Source organism: Chlorocebus sabaeus, chromosome 20, assembly GCF_047675955.1.
Source record: "Chlorocebus sabaeus isolate Y175 chromosome 20, mChlSab1.0.hap1, whole genome shotgun sequence".
NCBI classification, from domain to species: Eukaryota; Metazoa; Chordata; class Mammalia; order Primates; family Cercopithecidae; genus Chlorocebus; species Chlorocebus sabaeus.
In genome coordinates this window covers 132,065,358-132,081,238 of record NC_132923.1, presented here as the reverse complement: position 1 = coordinate 132,081,238, position 15,881 = coordinate 132,065,358, and the positions used below count along the sequence as shown (strand labels likewise).

At 48.7% G+C, this 15,881-nt stretch overlaps 1 protein-coding gene across 1 annotated transcript in view; it reads left to right on the top strand.

Moving 5' to 3' along the window:
• AJAP1 (adherens junctions associated protein 1) overlaps positions 1-15,677 on the top strand; it is a 139,938-nt gene extending 124,261 nt beyond the window's left edge. The window contains exon 6 of the mRNA XM_007980836.3: positions 5,958-15,677. The gene's annotated coding sequence lies outside the window, so the exon portion shown is untranslated. The remainder of the gene's footprint in view (positions 1-5,957) is intronic.
• The last annotated feature ends 204 nt before the right edge of the window (positions 15,678-15,881 follow it).

Here is a 15,881-nt window from a genome sequence, read left to right as displayed (position 1 = left end):
GGATCACCTGCTGGCTGCCTGGCTCCGGGACTTCCCCACCCACTCCAAAGGCGTGAGCCCAGGGATCCTTCTTTTCCATTAGAACAGGAAGCTGCAGCGCTGACTTTTCAAAAAAAAAAAAAAAAAAAGATAAAATAGGGCAGAAAAAAGGTGTTTTATTTACTCATCTGCCCCAGAAAACCTTCGTGTCTCATCAGCCTGGTCCTCCCCTTCCAGCAGCACGGGGCACTGAAGACCCCCCAGAAACACTATTGGTGGGGGCTATCCCTGTGCTGCAGCCCCAGGCAAAGGCAAGAGATACAGGTGCTCCCAGATGGGCCCCAGGTGGACCCCGCTTCCCAGCTGTGCCTGAGGAGCTGTTTCGGGACCACCGGCTTTATACAAGGAAACATCTCTGCGTCTAAAGAGCCGACCCCTCCCTGTGGCTCTCAGGTCAGGTAGGTCGTCCGCAGAGTTCAGAAGAGCCAGTGAGACTCACTGAAGGCAGCTGCACTCAGCCTCGGAATCTGCCGACACGAAGCCACAGCCCACTCCTGGTGGCTTCCTCAGTAGCTGCGGACCAGGAGGGCTACGCACACAGCCTCGTTAGTCCTTGATAAATGCTTATAAGATTCCGTTGCCGCTTGCGGGACAGACCGTTTATCACTCACTAGGATGGAAGCGTTGGGATTCTAAGTATCCCCTGAATCTTGCAATTAATGCCTGGACATGAGCATCGGGTGCAGAATAGCCAGAAGCATCTCTCAGATTTGCTGGGGTACTTATTGTGCCTAAATAAATAGCAATTAATACTAAACCATTTAATTAAGGCTTAAGAGCCAGTGGAGCTACTTCTCTCTCGTATGACTGGGAAACCTCTCCAAATGCATTTTTAATGATGATGCGGTCGTTTGTTACCACACCATTGTCTTCTAAGTCTAATCCATGTGCATGTTTGGGACCCAAAGGCAGCCAAGTTCATTTTCCTGTAAGTGGTTGTCCGGAATGCCAGTGGCTCCTGGGCAAATGTGGACCCTGGATTTGATAGCTTCCAACACATTCTTGCCTCAGACCACCTTCGTGGTGGGGCCAGATTGCCCTGGACAAAGTGAAGCTGGCCTTTATGCTCCAAGGAAGGGGACCTCGAGAGCAGGCCTGCATTGGCTCTCGGTCTAATTCACGGTCATCTTTCATGCAGCAGGTAAATTTCAGCAAACCTCGTTAACGTTGATCTCTTTCCCTTTGCCAAGGCCGCTTCATTCTGAACGGAGCCTGCAAAGTCATAAAAGCTGTTGAATCCAAAGCAAGTGAGAAATAAATCATGCATTATTATTATTTTCAAAAACACATTGAAGATATAACTAATAAAAATGAGAAGTGCACCTGTGCCTTCCCACTTTGTTCTTCCAAAATGTACATTAATAAAATATCAAACTTTTGTTATTCAAAGGAGCCTATTTTTCAAAGCAACATCCATACCCTTCTGGAAGCTGTGCTTGCTGAGCTGAGAATGGTACCACGAAAACTTTGGGAGAAAGTGGCCACTTCAGATTGTCAAGAAATTCTGCTGTGCCCCAGGGACACCTGGCAGTAGCCTGTTTGCTTTTTTTTTTTTTCCCCCCCACAAAAGCAGACATTGGTCATTACACCCAGTGACCCACTGTGAAGCATACAGCCCAGCGGGGCCAGGCCAGCCAAGGATCTCCTTCCAGGCAGCAGAGGGCAGAATTTATCCCAGATCCCGATCTGGAAGATGGCTTTGCAAGATACACACAGCTTCCCTTTTTGGCCAGGGAACCTCGGGTGGATATTCACCTTCAGCCACGTTATTTTCCAGCCATGGGGTCCAGGCCCCACCTTATCTGTCTTTCCCAGCTGGCCCGGGATCCTCAGTCCTTCTCTGGGCTTAGTGCCACGTGCTAGTGTGGCACAGAAAAACCCAAGAAGCTGAAGTTTGAGCAGCAGAGTTTTGGCAGAACATGGACAACCTGAGACCCTCCTCCGGGGCCAGAGGCTGTGACCACACCTTGGTCTTGCAGGAAACCTCTCCACCCTCTGCAAAGCCAGCGTGGCTCTGGAAATGGTCATTCAAGGTGCAGGATTGGCACCATCTCTCTCTCTCTCTGTCTCTCCCCCTCTCTACCTCTCTTTCTCTTTTCCGTCTTGAGACAGAGCAGAGAGAGATGCCTGTAGTCTTGGAAGAGGCTCCCTTCCCTGCATAGCCGGGGATGTCTGGCGCTCGGGGCACAGGCTGCCACCCACTCACTGATCTTCCATGTCGTGTCTGTGGCTCCCGGCATCAGCATCTACCTGTAGGCAGTCCCCGGAGGTGGTTTCCTGCCATTAAGGATGGGTCTCAGGGACTGAGGACAAAACTGCTTCACACCCCTGCCGCGTCTCTGAGCCTCATCCAGTGTTGATTCCCTGCTCCAGGCCAGGCACAGAGCTGGAACCTACATGAACCAGTGGTGAACAGGCAGGAGACCCCTGTTCTCAGGGTGCTGTCCTGCCAGCAGGGGATGCCTTGCACATCTGTCCAAATAAGCTCGATGCAGATGGTCCCATGCCCAAGATGTCACCAAGCAAGTGCTCCAGGAGACAGAAGGAAAATAGGGGGTGTGTGTAGGAAGGAATGGAGGCATCCAAGAGGGCCTTCCCAGGGAGGTGATCTTTCCAGCCAAACCCTGAAGGATTTGAGGCTTGAGATTTGCAACGTGAAATCAAGGAACCTGGAACGTTGAGAGGAAGAAGAGGAAGAGCGAGGTGGAAAGGTGGCCAGCACCCAGGGCAGAAGGATCTGATTAGCCAGCATGGGAAGTACAGGAGGCTGCAGCCACTCAATCTCGGCTCACTGCAACCTCCACGTCCGCATTCACACGGGAGACTTTCACGTGGGAAAGTGGGAGGATGAAGTCTACCTGGGAGCACCTCCAGAGCCTGGCCAGACAGACGTAAGGATTGGAAGCTGCTCCTCCGGGCTTTATTCTCCTGTGTAAGGTCAGGATCAAGGACTGGAAAGCAACCAGGGCCAAGGTTCATTTAGGAAATCATTCTTATTAAGGTGGCAGCCATATGACTTATGGTCCAACCCTGAACACATTCCAGAGAGAAAGGTTGGCCTTGTGAATCATCAATGATCAGGGAACACAGGGACAGCAGCTCACAACCGGTGACTGTCCTGGGACACCAGGACCCAATGTAGGGTCTCCAAGCCCCAGGATTTTTATCTCCCTTTTAAGAAAACTTGTAATTGTAGTAAATATATGTAACATAAAATTTATCATTTTAGGCCAGGCGTGGTGGCTAACACCTGCAATCCCAGCACTTTGGAAGGCTGAGGCAGGCGGACCACCTGAAGTCAGAAGTTTGAGACCAGTCTGACCAATATGGTGAAACCCCGTCTCTACTAAAAATATAAAAATTAGCCAGGCATGTGGTGAGTGCCTATAATCCCAGCTATTCAGGAGGCTGAGGCAGGAGAATCGCTTGAACCCAGGAGGCGGAGGTTGCAGTGAGCTGAGATTGTGCCACTGCACTCCAGCCTGGGTGACAGAGCAAGAATCTGTCTCAAAAAAAAAAAAAAAAAAAATATATATATATATATATATATATATCATTTTAACCCTTTATGCATATGTAGTTCAATGGCATGAGTGCCTTTACCATGCTGTGCAGGCATCTTCACAAGCCAGCTCTTCACCTCTGTCCATCACCCTGTATTAAAACTCTGCACCCACTCAATACTCACTCCCCGTCTCCCCCCATCCCCTGGCCCCCTATTCCACTCTTTGTCTCTGTGGATTTGGTGGCTCTGGTACTTTCTATAAGTAGAATCATACAGCATTTGTCTCCACATTTTTTAACTTTCAAAAAAATTACCAGGATATAAGAGGGATATTTCTCTCTGTATTGTAATAATTACTTCATTTTTCAAGCCCCTCTTCCCCAGATCCAGGGAATGTGGAAGAGGTGGGCAGGGGTGGGGCACAGCTGGAGTAAGGCTACCAAGAGTGATCCGGCACTGACCCAAAGGCACGTCCCCCGCCCCCCCCGTGTGTGTGTGTGTGTGTGTGTGTGTGTGTTTGTGTGTGTGTGTGACACAGCCTCACTCTGTTGCCCAGGCTGGAGTGTAGTGGCGCCATCTCAGCTCAGTGCAACCTCTGCCTCCCAGGTTCAAGTGATTCTCATGCCTCAGCCTTCCAGGTAGCTGGGATAACAGGTGTGCGCCCCCATGCCTGTCTAATTTTTGTATTTTCACTAGAGATGGAGCTTCACCATGTTGCCCAGGACATCTCCTTTCTTCACATGCAGTGACCCCTGTGCCCACAGCAGCTGGTCCTCCCACAGTAGCTGAGCAGACACTCTACTGTAGTTGTCCATACGGGTGTCATTTGGAGGCAGCAAGCAGGAAGGTGACGCCCAGGGCCCAGCCTCTTGTCCAGATGCAGAGGGGTCCAGGGAAAGACCCAGCCTCTCACCTTCACCTTCAATGAGTAGACTCTGGCACACTGAGGCTCCTGGAGATGACAGGGACACCGTGCTGATGATCAGGGACACAGTGCTGAGCAGGAGGAGCTCTCCTGGGGCCTGCCAACCTCGCTGTCCACTCCTAGGATGTGTCCTGCAGAAGGCAGGCCTGTCCCACCTGGGGCTCTTCCTCCCCAGTCCCAGCCAGAATCACTGCGGTGGGCTCAGTTGATCCAGGGGAGAGAAAGCCACACTCTTGTCTTTGGGAAGGACCAGGGAATGGACCCAGGACTGGCAGTCACTGAACTCACCTGGGGAACTCTGAAAACTCATGTTCGCAGGCACCACCCTGAGAACCTGATTCCAGGTCTGCAGAGGTGGGCCTGAGAATCTGTATTTCTGCAGAGCTCCCACGATGGTGATGATGGAGCCGGTCTGGCCGCATGCTGTGCCTGCAGCTGCTGGAAAACTTCTAGAGCTCCCACTGAGTGCTTTTCCGACTTCACTTTGGGATCAGCGGGTACACCCGCCCCATCCTACCACTTTCTGATACATGTCATCTGCACAGATGAGGATGCGGTAGCCTTTTCTTTCTATTATTGAGGGTCCTAATTGCCTGTAGTTGAGAGGAGCTCTGAGTGACCACAGAGGGACCCAGACAGCACCCTATCCCTGTGATGGAGACGCAGCTTTGGGCAGAAGGTCCCCGGGGGGGACTGTGATGTGTTCCAGCTCACGTGGCCGTGCCTGGGGTGACTCTCTGAGGGATGCTGTTCTACTGGGGGTCCTCACTCAGCCCGGGAGACTGCATTTTCCGTTTTCTGAGGCTCGGGCTGGCTGAGTGGCAGCCGCCCTTCTCAGCCTGCCTGCTGAAGGTGGCAATCACAGTCAGATCACCCGACCTGCGCCCAGGTGGTACTTGCCTTCTCTCTCTTCAGCAAGATCACCTCTGGGGAGATACGGGAGGAGGATTTCCTCATGCAGTCCATTTCTCTCTCCTGAGTCCTGGCCTCGGGGAGCCTCGGCTGAGCAGTGGACGGACACAGACTCCCTTTCCTCCTGCAGCAAAGGAGTGGAACAGGCCCCATGCCACCCCCCACAGGAGGAGGCTGGACAGGGAGTGAGCAGGGCTGCCACACTCAGGCCCTCTGACGTGCACACCTGGCACCAGATGCCCCAGCGCCCCCACCATGAGTTAGTGGACAGGGTGGTCCTAGCCCCTGGTAGCAAGCTCAGAGCTCTGTAGATGACCAGAATTCACACAAGATTTAGGCCCCCACTTCATACCCCTGGGATTCCCAGTGTTTCTTCCAGTTCCTGCTGACCAGTTCTAGTGAGGTCTTGTCCACGTTCCAAGGACCCCTCCATGTCAGTGAACCGATAAAGGGAGCGATCGGACTCTGCACGCAGGGGTCCTGTGTGTGGGGGTCCTGGTCACCCGAGAGCCCCACGGACTTGTGGCACCCTCGGCCTGCTGCCATTTAATCTCTTCTTGTTTTCTTTCCACACAGGATTCCGTTGGTGAACCTGTAAAAACAAAACAAACAAAACAAAACAAAAAAGACAAAACCTAAAACTAAGCTATCTAAGGGGGAGGGTCCCCGCACCTACCACTTCTGTTTGCCGGTGGGAAACTCACAGAGCAGGACGCTCTAGGCCAAAATCTATTTTTGTAAAAATGCTCACGCCTATGGGTGACTCTGCCTTCTCCCCGAGTTTTCTTTGGAGAACAGAAAGAAGAAACGAAAGAAAGAAACCGGAGGCAGAGAGACGAGGATACCCAACAAAAGGGACGGGAGGAAGCATCCGAAACCTAGGATTCGTCCTACGATTCTGAACCTGTGCCAATAATACCATTATGTGCCATGTACTGACCCGAAAGGCTCGGCCGCAGAGCCGGGGCCCAGCGAATCACGCGGAGAAATCTTACAGAAAACAGGGGTGGGAATCTCTTCCGATAGAGTCGCTATTTCTGGTTAATATACATATATAAATATATAAATACAAACACACACACGCACACACTTTTTTTGTACTGTAGCAATTTTTGAAGATCTTAACTGTTCCTTTTTAAAAAAAGAATTGTGTTATAGGTTACAAAATCTGATTTATTTAACATGCTTAGTATGAACAGAATAAACCCGTGTTTTCTACTTTGGCAACTCACGTCACACACATATTACACACGTGTGTGCATGCACACACAATACACATACATGCATATAGACACATCTATTGGAAATGCAGTTCCACAGGTGAGCATGTTCTTTCTGGTGACCTGGTATTCCATCACCGTTCACCCCAGGGGACAGCCTCGACCCAGACAAGGAGGCCCTTAAATGACAGCCTGCATTTGCTAGATGTTTGGTGAGTGGCATCAAATGTGTGACTTACTATCTTGGGCCAGAACTAAGAAAGCTGTGGTTTTATATATGTGTGTGTATATATATACACACACATATATGTATATATATGTTTTTGTGTGTATATATATATACACACACACATATGCATACGTATGATTTTTTTTTTCATTTAAATGTTGGAAGATGCTGCCTAACAGCCACACTCACATTTATGTAGCTGGTTGCTTACAAACGGGCCTGAGCCCTGGGTTGGGTGGGTGGTGGATTCTTGGACGTGTGTGTCATACAAGCATAGACTGGATTAAGAAGTTTTCCAGTTCCAAATATTAAAGGAATATATCCTTACGATGTGTGTGTGTAATGTCAGGGCAGAACTTAGACATACGTGAAGGGCCCCAGTTGGTTTGAAAACGAAAAATCGTCATTCTGTGTGCGAACCACGCGGGCTGCCCCACAGCCCGGCCTGTGCTGCATTGCCTTCCCTTGCGCAGGTGGACAGGTGTTGCCCGCTTTTTCTAGGGCCCTGAGGGTGACTTGGAATCTTGGGGGAAGCCTCGGCAGAGATGCCGTTCTCCTGTCAGCTTCCACTGGCCGATGGATGTTTCTGTGTTGTCATCGAGAATCCTACTGTAGAACTACCCAGTGGAAACAGGGGCCCCAGACCCGAGCCTCAGTACAGAGAATCCTAACCACACACACTTTATGAAAAATACTGCCATGCCACTGGGCCTTCCTCACAAGCCTCACCTGAGACGGGCTCACTGGTGGCCCAGACTTGCTGTCAACAGGGAGTGCTGTCGGGATCTAGGGATGCATCTTGTGGCCCACGCTGTGCCTCCTTAGAGGATGTTTCCTGTCTATGGGAGATGCCTAATGTGGTGTGGGTCCCTGTCTCCAAAGACTCTATTTCTCACACATGGCCCAGGTGGAACTTTAATTTCAGCAGTAGAGTGCGTGAGGCAGTTCAGTGAAGTGTCGCAGGCCAGGCGACAAGGTTAAAGATGAGGCAGACAGCTGACCTTACTGCCCTCACTGGCCAGGCTGATGACCTGATTCTTCCCTCGGGTTCAGTCTCCCTCTGAAACACCTTGAGATATGCTTCAAAAGTTCGCTTTTGTATCTCCTGAAACACGTGAACCTAGAGTCATGCCTCTGGAGGGGAAAGGGCTGTTTCTGTGACACAGCCGTGTTGAGATCTGTATCCATGGTATTGCTCACAAATTAGGAAAAGTTGTTCTTTAGTTTTTGTTCTGTCGTTTTCCACCCCCAAGCTTTGGCACATCCCGAGACAATGCAAACATCCGCCACTGGCATTTGGCCATCTCCAGGTTCCTGGCACTCACCTGCATGGCGCTCCAGCCTGCAGCTCTCTCCGCGCGCCATCCGGCCTCGTCCATCCCATTCTCCTTCAGTCACTCCCTTCCGCTGAGGTGGGCCTCCTGACTCCAGGTGAGCACAGCGTGGTGCGAGTGCGTGGTGAGGGCTAGCAGCGTCCAGCAGGCAGTGGGGTTGCTGCTTTGGTCTCTGATGTTCTGAGCTCCAAAGTGAGCCCAACCGAGGAGGAGGTGACAGCAGGGGGGCCCCGTTGGTTCACTGACCATGAGAACCCAGGATTCCTGAGGGACTCCTGGTATCTGCTCTGTCATCTCCCAGCTGCTCGGCCCCCTTCTCCGACCATGGGTGGCACCCTGGATGCCCTGAACTCTTTCCTGGGTCCATGAGACGTAGAGCCTTGGAAAGAAGTGTAAAGCAACAACCCTCTTGTCCCCCATCAGAGCCACAGGTTCAAGGTAGGGCTGTGAGACCCACACAGGCACAACCACCAGACAAGCCAATGCATGCCCATTCCACACCTGAAAGTCTGCTTGTGTACCGACATGACATCCGTCAAGGTAAATCCACACGGGTGAAGGCTATTTCTGGATGATTGAGGCAGTGTATGGAAAGACGTATTATTTTACTTTTTTAAATGGTTACCTGCTCTCCCAGACCCCTCAACTGGGATCATCGTCTAGGTAAGAGGAGATAGTGAGTGAAAGTGCCTGGGCCTTGGAGACGCAGCCCCACCCACAGTGAAGTCTGCACCAGGGCACGGAATTGTCCTGCTTCGGGCCTGATGTATATGTAATGCCCATGCACTTTGTGTGTCGGTGGCTGCTGCGTTGGCCTGATCAGTCCTTCTGCACCTTGGGGTAGTGTCTCAAGCTAGTTGTTGTCGTCTTTCCCCTGCTTGGCCCCTGGAATTCAGAGTCTGGGTAACAGTAGACACCTCTCTTTCCCCACCCAAGGCGTGGTCCTTACCTTTGCTTGAGCTTTCATTCCTCAAGAAAAGAACTCCAAGGAAGGGTGACGTGGTTTGTTAGGGTTTCCCAGTTTTTGTCCACTTCCATCTTATTCCTCGGAGATCCCACAATCGCAAACCCCCTGGCAGCCTCCTGGCACCTGCATTTGCCCTTAAAGCTTTACAAACAGCTGGGAATGCACTCTTTGTTGTACAGTCCAGTCCATTTCCAGACGAAGTCGCTGCTAATCTTCCTGTGCTTGGTGTCACTTTTTTCTGATTGGAATATGTGTGTCATTGCTCTTGTTTCTGAGTTTGGTGTGAGAAAGGCGGGGTTCTTCAGGCATGGTCGGGGAGCTTCCTCATCGTTTTCCATTGGGCTCAGATTCCAACCATGACCGAGACAAAGCCAAGCCTTCTCAAGCAACGTGGAAGCATAGTGACACCCTGGGGTGTGTGGAGGTGGCTGCTATTGTTCCTATGTACTGCCCTCCTTGCACACAGAAGGGAGAGGCCACTTAGGGGAACTTGTCTTCTCCAAAGTACTTCTAGTCCTTCCCAATCTTGAATTTGAGTGGACTTCTCTTATTACACTCAACTCCCAGAAATTCACTCCAGTCCTTCCTGGAACATTGTGAAATTAGAAACCTGGACTCATCAGCAAACCCCACCCAGTCTTTGAATCGGGACACCAGGAAACCCATTACTATGAATGTGATCTTACCATCTTAAATCAGTCCTTTCTTTTGAAAATACATGACTCTTTCACAGCCATATTTTAGCATCAGGAAAAGCCGTGCTTACAGGGGTTGGTCGTCAACATTTTGTGTGCGATGCCTAAGGTGTAGACTGTGTTAAAAGGTGAACACACCAAAGGATCGACCCTGTCACCTTGGATGGTCTCTTTTTTGACCCTGTTGCCCGTGGAGAGGTATTTTACCCTTTTGCTTCTTTGCCCAGGTGGTCTAGGATTGTCTGTAGCTCAGGAAGCTGGACTGACCCTGTATCTTGAAAGATAAGACCAGGAACCAGGAGTGAGGATGGGACTCTCACTCAGTGGGACTCTCACTCAGCCTTTTCATGGTCAGGCTTGGTCTTCCCATACTTAGTTCAAGATGGCACCAGGACACACCTTCTTTTGACCACCTGTTGACACCATCACCCTCTTTCATCAAGGTGATCTCTTTCATCAGGGCGTACGTGAGATGTGATGCTCCACTTGACTGTCTTCTCCCCTACCCCTGCCCCCTTCCACAAAGCCATTTCTCAAGTAACAGTGGGAAAAGATACCAAGATGCCTGATTTCTTGAACCATTCTTGTTTCAGCACGTGAGTTCTTTAAGACACTACTCACATATGCCACTGGAGAGAAACAACCCATTCTGGATCACCATAATGAGCTGATCAGTCATTCATCCTCTTCTTCAACAAATACTTGTTCCACTTCTACCACACTGGCCATACAGTCGGAGGCAAGATTGGCACAGTTATGCCCTTGTGGGTCTTATATTCTATAGTAGAAGGAGGTGGATGGTTAATGTGAAAGAAAACTAAAATAATTTCCAGAGGGAGAAGCGGCAGGAAGAGAACAGAGCAGAGTGATGGGGCCAGGGTGTAGAGAAAGAGAGGGGAAGAGGGAGAGAGTGGCGGGGATCGAGGGGGAAGAAAGAGAGGAAGGGGTTGTCTGCATCTCCTCCTGCCATCCATCGCCTACTGGGAAATTATCACTTGCTGCTTGAGGGTTGGACTGGTGTTGGATGGAGCAAGAAGGCCTTGGTCTTAGCTGTTGGATAAAAACTCAGTGCAGAGCTGAAGATAAGACATCACAGTTGTTACGATGCCTGGTTCTTCATTGAATTCCTCAGCCATTCCAGCAAGAGTGGAAGCAGAGGGGCAGGGGCAGGATGAGGGCTGCTGTCCTGGAGATGAGCTTGCCCCATCTCTGGGCACTGGCTCTGCCCCATCCCCTCCCCATGTTGGTCCCACCTGTCAGATTGTCAGGCCAACCAGGTCTCAGGTCAACCAGGTCTCAAGGAGGAAAAGGGGGTTCAACGTCAGTGACATGGCCCAGAGGGCACGGGCACCATGGGGATGCCATTCCTCTTGGTGCCAGAAGGCAGCTGCCTCTCCAGAAGCTCCCCCAGCACTGAGCGTACTTAGTGGCATCCTTCTTAAACAGCATCTGCTTTTAAGTAAGCAGCTATTCCAAAACATGCCGTGATTCATGTAATTTTTGAGTGGTTACTTTGGTGCAGTTTGTCAATTTGCTCTGCCATACTGTTTTTTGATTGTTTGTTTGTTTTCCAGTGTAAATAGCACAGCCCACATAAATGAGCCAAACTCATCATCTGAGGATCTTTGATTATTCTTCCCCACTTATTGTACATTGATGTGCCGCCTGCTAGGAAGATAAACTCCCTCTTTGCTCACTGTGAGCCCAGATCTCTGTGTTAGTTACACTCAGCCTTATCTGGGGGTCCCAGGGAGGTCTTAAATGATTGTTTGGGGTTTTGAAACATGCTACCATCCCTTCCTTCCAAAGAGCGTGAAGCATGGCTCTGTGTGGTTTTGTGTGTCTGGGTTTACAGCTTGTATTTGGATGTAAGGAGTGACTAAAAACAGGTCTAGGCTGAGATCCACTGTCTTTTAAACCACCCCAGCCCTCGGTGGAACAGAAAGAATGAGCTTCTTCTGATCTCAGATCGTTCTAGAAAGGTCTCAGCTAATGAGCACAAAGTAGGCAATCCCCAGAGTTTATACGGGCCTCCATGTGACCAAGCCATCCCTAGCTAGGAAACTTAACTCTTTGCACAACCTCCCTTCATGCTGAAGGGCCCATAGGAACATGGGAACGTTTGCCCTTTGTCAGAGGAGTGGCCCCACCCTGCCCTCTGCCTGAAACACAAAGCAGCTCCTCTTGGAACAGCCAGCCTGGGGCAGAAGCACTTGAACGTCCCATCTTCCATCTTATTTCACTTTGGTTGCAGGGAGTTAAATACATAGGCCACAGCTGACCAAGATAGCGGTGTGCACAATGGTCCCCGGAATATCCAGTGACTCAAGCGATGTTAGTCTTGGGGTCCCTAAGGCAGTAGGGCGTGGGGAGAAAGTTTCTCACCATCGATTCCCAAACACATCAGCCACAAGTCCGCACTCCACACCTGTAAACACACAGGCTATGCCCCATTGTAAAGGTGACTGAAGAGAATGTTCAACTCGATGGTGATGGGCCTGTTTTGAAGCTAAAAGCATAAAATGAATCCTCCCTGTAGCTCCATTGCCTTTTCCTCTTGAAGGATTCCCTGCTAAATGTTCTGTGCATAGAATCAAGAGAGCATTTTTGAATGAACCATAAATCTCAGTCATATATAAGAGGCATAACATAAATTGGGCCAAGTTTGCCCATCTGGGACACGCAGGTTTATAGAGATTAAACACTAGTGAGTAGCGGGGGAAGGGAACAGTGACTGTATAAATGGCCATATAAATGACCTACTTGTCTTCTCATGTAGGCTGGAATGAGAACCTACGTATGCCGTAGATAACCGTCAATTAAATGGGTTAATGTGCCAAGCCAAGAGAGTTCTTAAGACATGCACATGGGACTGGATTAACTCTTGTCGATATCTTGGATTCCATAGTAAAACATCTGTTAAGTAACATGTGGTGGGAAAGGATGCAGGGAGCGTTGGACTGTAGGAAATTCTCCTTTATACAAGTTAATTAGTTTTGTCTCTGGTGGCTCTCTCTTAAAACAGAATCCCCTGGAGACCCGGGTTTTCATGTTGTAATTCAACATCCAAATATTTGCAACATTAAATAACAACTCCGTGGAGACATCGGTCTTGCATGGGCATAAGCAGCTCACACTGGTTAGCTTTTGTCAGATTTCGCCATTTCTGCAACAAAATTTCTTAGTGTTGATGTTGATAGCTTCTGGGTTGGCAAATTGGCAGTTCACTCTAGTCTTACTGGGTTGGGCGAGTTCTTGCCCCCAGAAAATTGGGGATAGCTTTGGCCATGGAAGGAGCAAGAACACTATGCAGTCCTAGGCTCTGTTTTTTGTTTTGTTTTGTTTTTGGCACCATTATGTACCGTGAAGACTTACAGCCTCTGCTAATACAGCATAGGGGACACTTTGAGGAGCCCCAGCATCATTGTTTGAAATCATTGTACAGGGAGCTGCAGGGATGAATACCATTGTACCAATGCCCAGGCCAGCGTCTCATTTCCTAACAGAATCATCCCGTTCTTGTTCACTCTTCAGTCATCCCAAGCCAAAAGGGAAAATTCAAAACCCACTGTGACACCCCAACCCTAATTTCCAACCTTTGGAGGACTCACCTGGGGCAGGAGGGAGAAAGGGCTTTGCTGAAGTCTCAGGCTGCCGAGAACCACGTACGGGCGTAGCAGCAAGCCAATGGCATGGCTCTTGACAAGGTTTTCTATAGGGCGGCAACTGTTGCTCCCAGGGGAATCCTCTCCTGGTGCCTCCGCAGTCTATTCTGGGGTGGAAATGCCATTCTCTATGATTTCTCTCACACACATGTGGATTTCTAATATCAAGTTATGTGACTGCCTACCACCTAAGGCCTACAAAACAACATGGGAGTTTCTTTCTCGAGTGTGCAGCAAGTCAGCATGAACAGGACCCTAGCAACTGTGGGGAGCAGGATTCTCTAAGGTGCTCTTAGATACGGTGTCACTTCTACATACAAGCACAATTCTCCCAGTTAAGGGACTGGAAGACAAGCGGGGCAACTGGTTTTGAAAAGCCCGCTGGCATGCCAGAGGGGGTGTTTGGCCACACCCTCCTTGAATCTAACTGCCACAATCTATCCACAAATGTGTTTTGTTCTATTTCCGGTTTGTTTTCACTTGTGTTTGCGTTGCTTCCTCTGAAGCCAGAGGATGAAAGGCCCTGGCAAAGTGAGTTATCAGTCAACTGATGATAACTGTGATCCTTAAAGATGAATTCCCAGCCTGAGGTGACACACAGAGGTTCAGCATACGTCTCAGGATCTGTCACATGTCATGTTGCTTGGTGTGAAGATGAAAGAACAAAGTCCACATCAGTTTCTGCTCCTTCAAACAGTGTGTTGATATAAAACATTGAGATTCGGCAGAAACATGTGCCCAGTTTGCAGCACCAAATACCGGTCTTCTCAGAGGTGTTTTTGTTTTGTTTTGTTTTCGTTTTTGTTTAATTTCCTCTTCTGGCAGCCCCATTTGGATCATTTCTTCTCTTTCTTTCCTGGAGAAACAGGATGGCAGGTGCTGGAGCCCAGAGTGGGGTCACTCTCCAGCTGAAATGATTTAAATGGAAAGGAGAATGACAGCAAAGCCTCACATGAACTTAAATGACCTTATCAATGACCCTTACTAACTTACCACTGGTACCTGGATTGATGAGAGGTGAGTGGGACTAAAAGCCAGGATCAGGATCAGGTTGCTCCACACATTTGCAGAGCAGGAGCCCTGGAAATGTGAGTTAGACCCAGAAAGTATTGAACTGGACACTGAAGGAAGCTTGAGGCCATGCATTGATCACATTTTTAGAGTCTTTTACATTATTTTTTCAAAAGGAACACATGTTTACTGCAAACCATTTAGAAAATACCAATAACCAAACAGAAGGGAAATGTTTGAAAACTTCCAATTGTTTAATTCTGTAGAAACTGTTCACTGAAGGCTGAATGAGTGGGGACGAGTCACAGAGTTAGCACCAGGGACAAGTCTGGCTCCAACGTATGTTTTATGAAGTCTGATGAGCTTTCAAATGCATCTTTGCCAGCTGAACTTGTCATGCACTAAACTTCCCATTGATCATTAGAGTGTGTACGATTAAGTGGAAAAGGCAGTCAACCATTTGGATGTTTGACTTTGACAACATCAAGCATCGGCCATTGGGCACATCTGAACATTGGTGTGGAATAAACAGGATGCTCAGAGAAACATCCAAATTTTTGACTGGATTTTTCCGATGGGGCATCTCTCTAAGAATCACAGAGCTGAGAAATGGAAGGAGCCAGGTCCATGTTGATGCTCGTAGTGTGTTCAAATAACTCTTGAATTCACCAGGTCTCACTGCATTTATTTAAAGATGGAGCCCTTTGTCCCCTCCTCCTCCTCAGCTCACCCATGGAACTAGAAATTCACAAACCTGAAGCTGAACCGCAGGACAAGAAATTAAACAGCAACGGCCACATGGCCTATTTTTTCACAGGTTTTGCATTGAATGTTTTAGAACTTAATCCCCCACCCCCTTACTCATGTATACCAAAACTGGTTTTATTTTCATTTTCCTAAATTATTTTCTGATACAATAAACTGTTAACTGTTTATTTATACTTTTACAAGGAGCACTTGTTATTTTTCAAAAGGAAACAAAAGCCTCTCTGTTTTCATGTTCTCCGTGTATCTATATCACAGCTGTCTCTCTAGACATATTTATATATCATCTTCTCGAGAGAGTTAACCTCCTGTAGTTTAATGTTGTGTTTTTTTCTTTAAATGCATATCATAATCATGTTAATAAACAAAAATGACACAATATATGTGGGTGGGGGCGGGGGGGCAGGTGGCTGGGTGTGATTTCCGTACAGGTGAACTTTTATTCCAGATTTTTTTAAGTTGTTTCTGTATTTCAAAGCTATGTATTTGGAAAACATTGTAAATGAAACACCTATATTAACTTTCCTGTGTATATTTAGTACTCTGATGTTGCTATTAAAAAAAAAAAAAAACATAATATGAAAAAAAAAGAAGAGAAAAAAGAATTACCATGA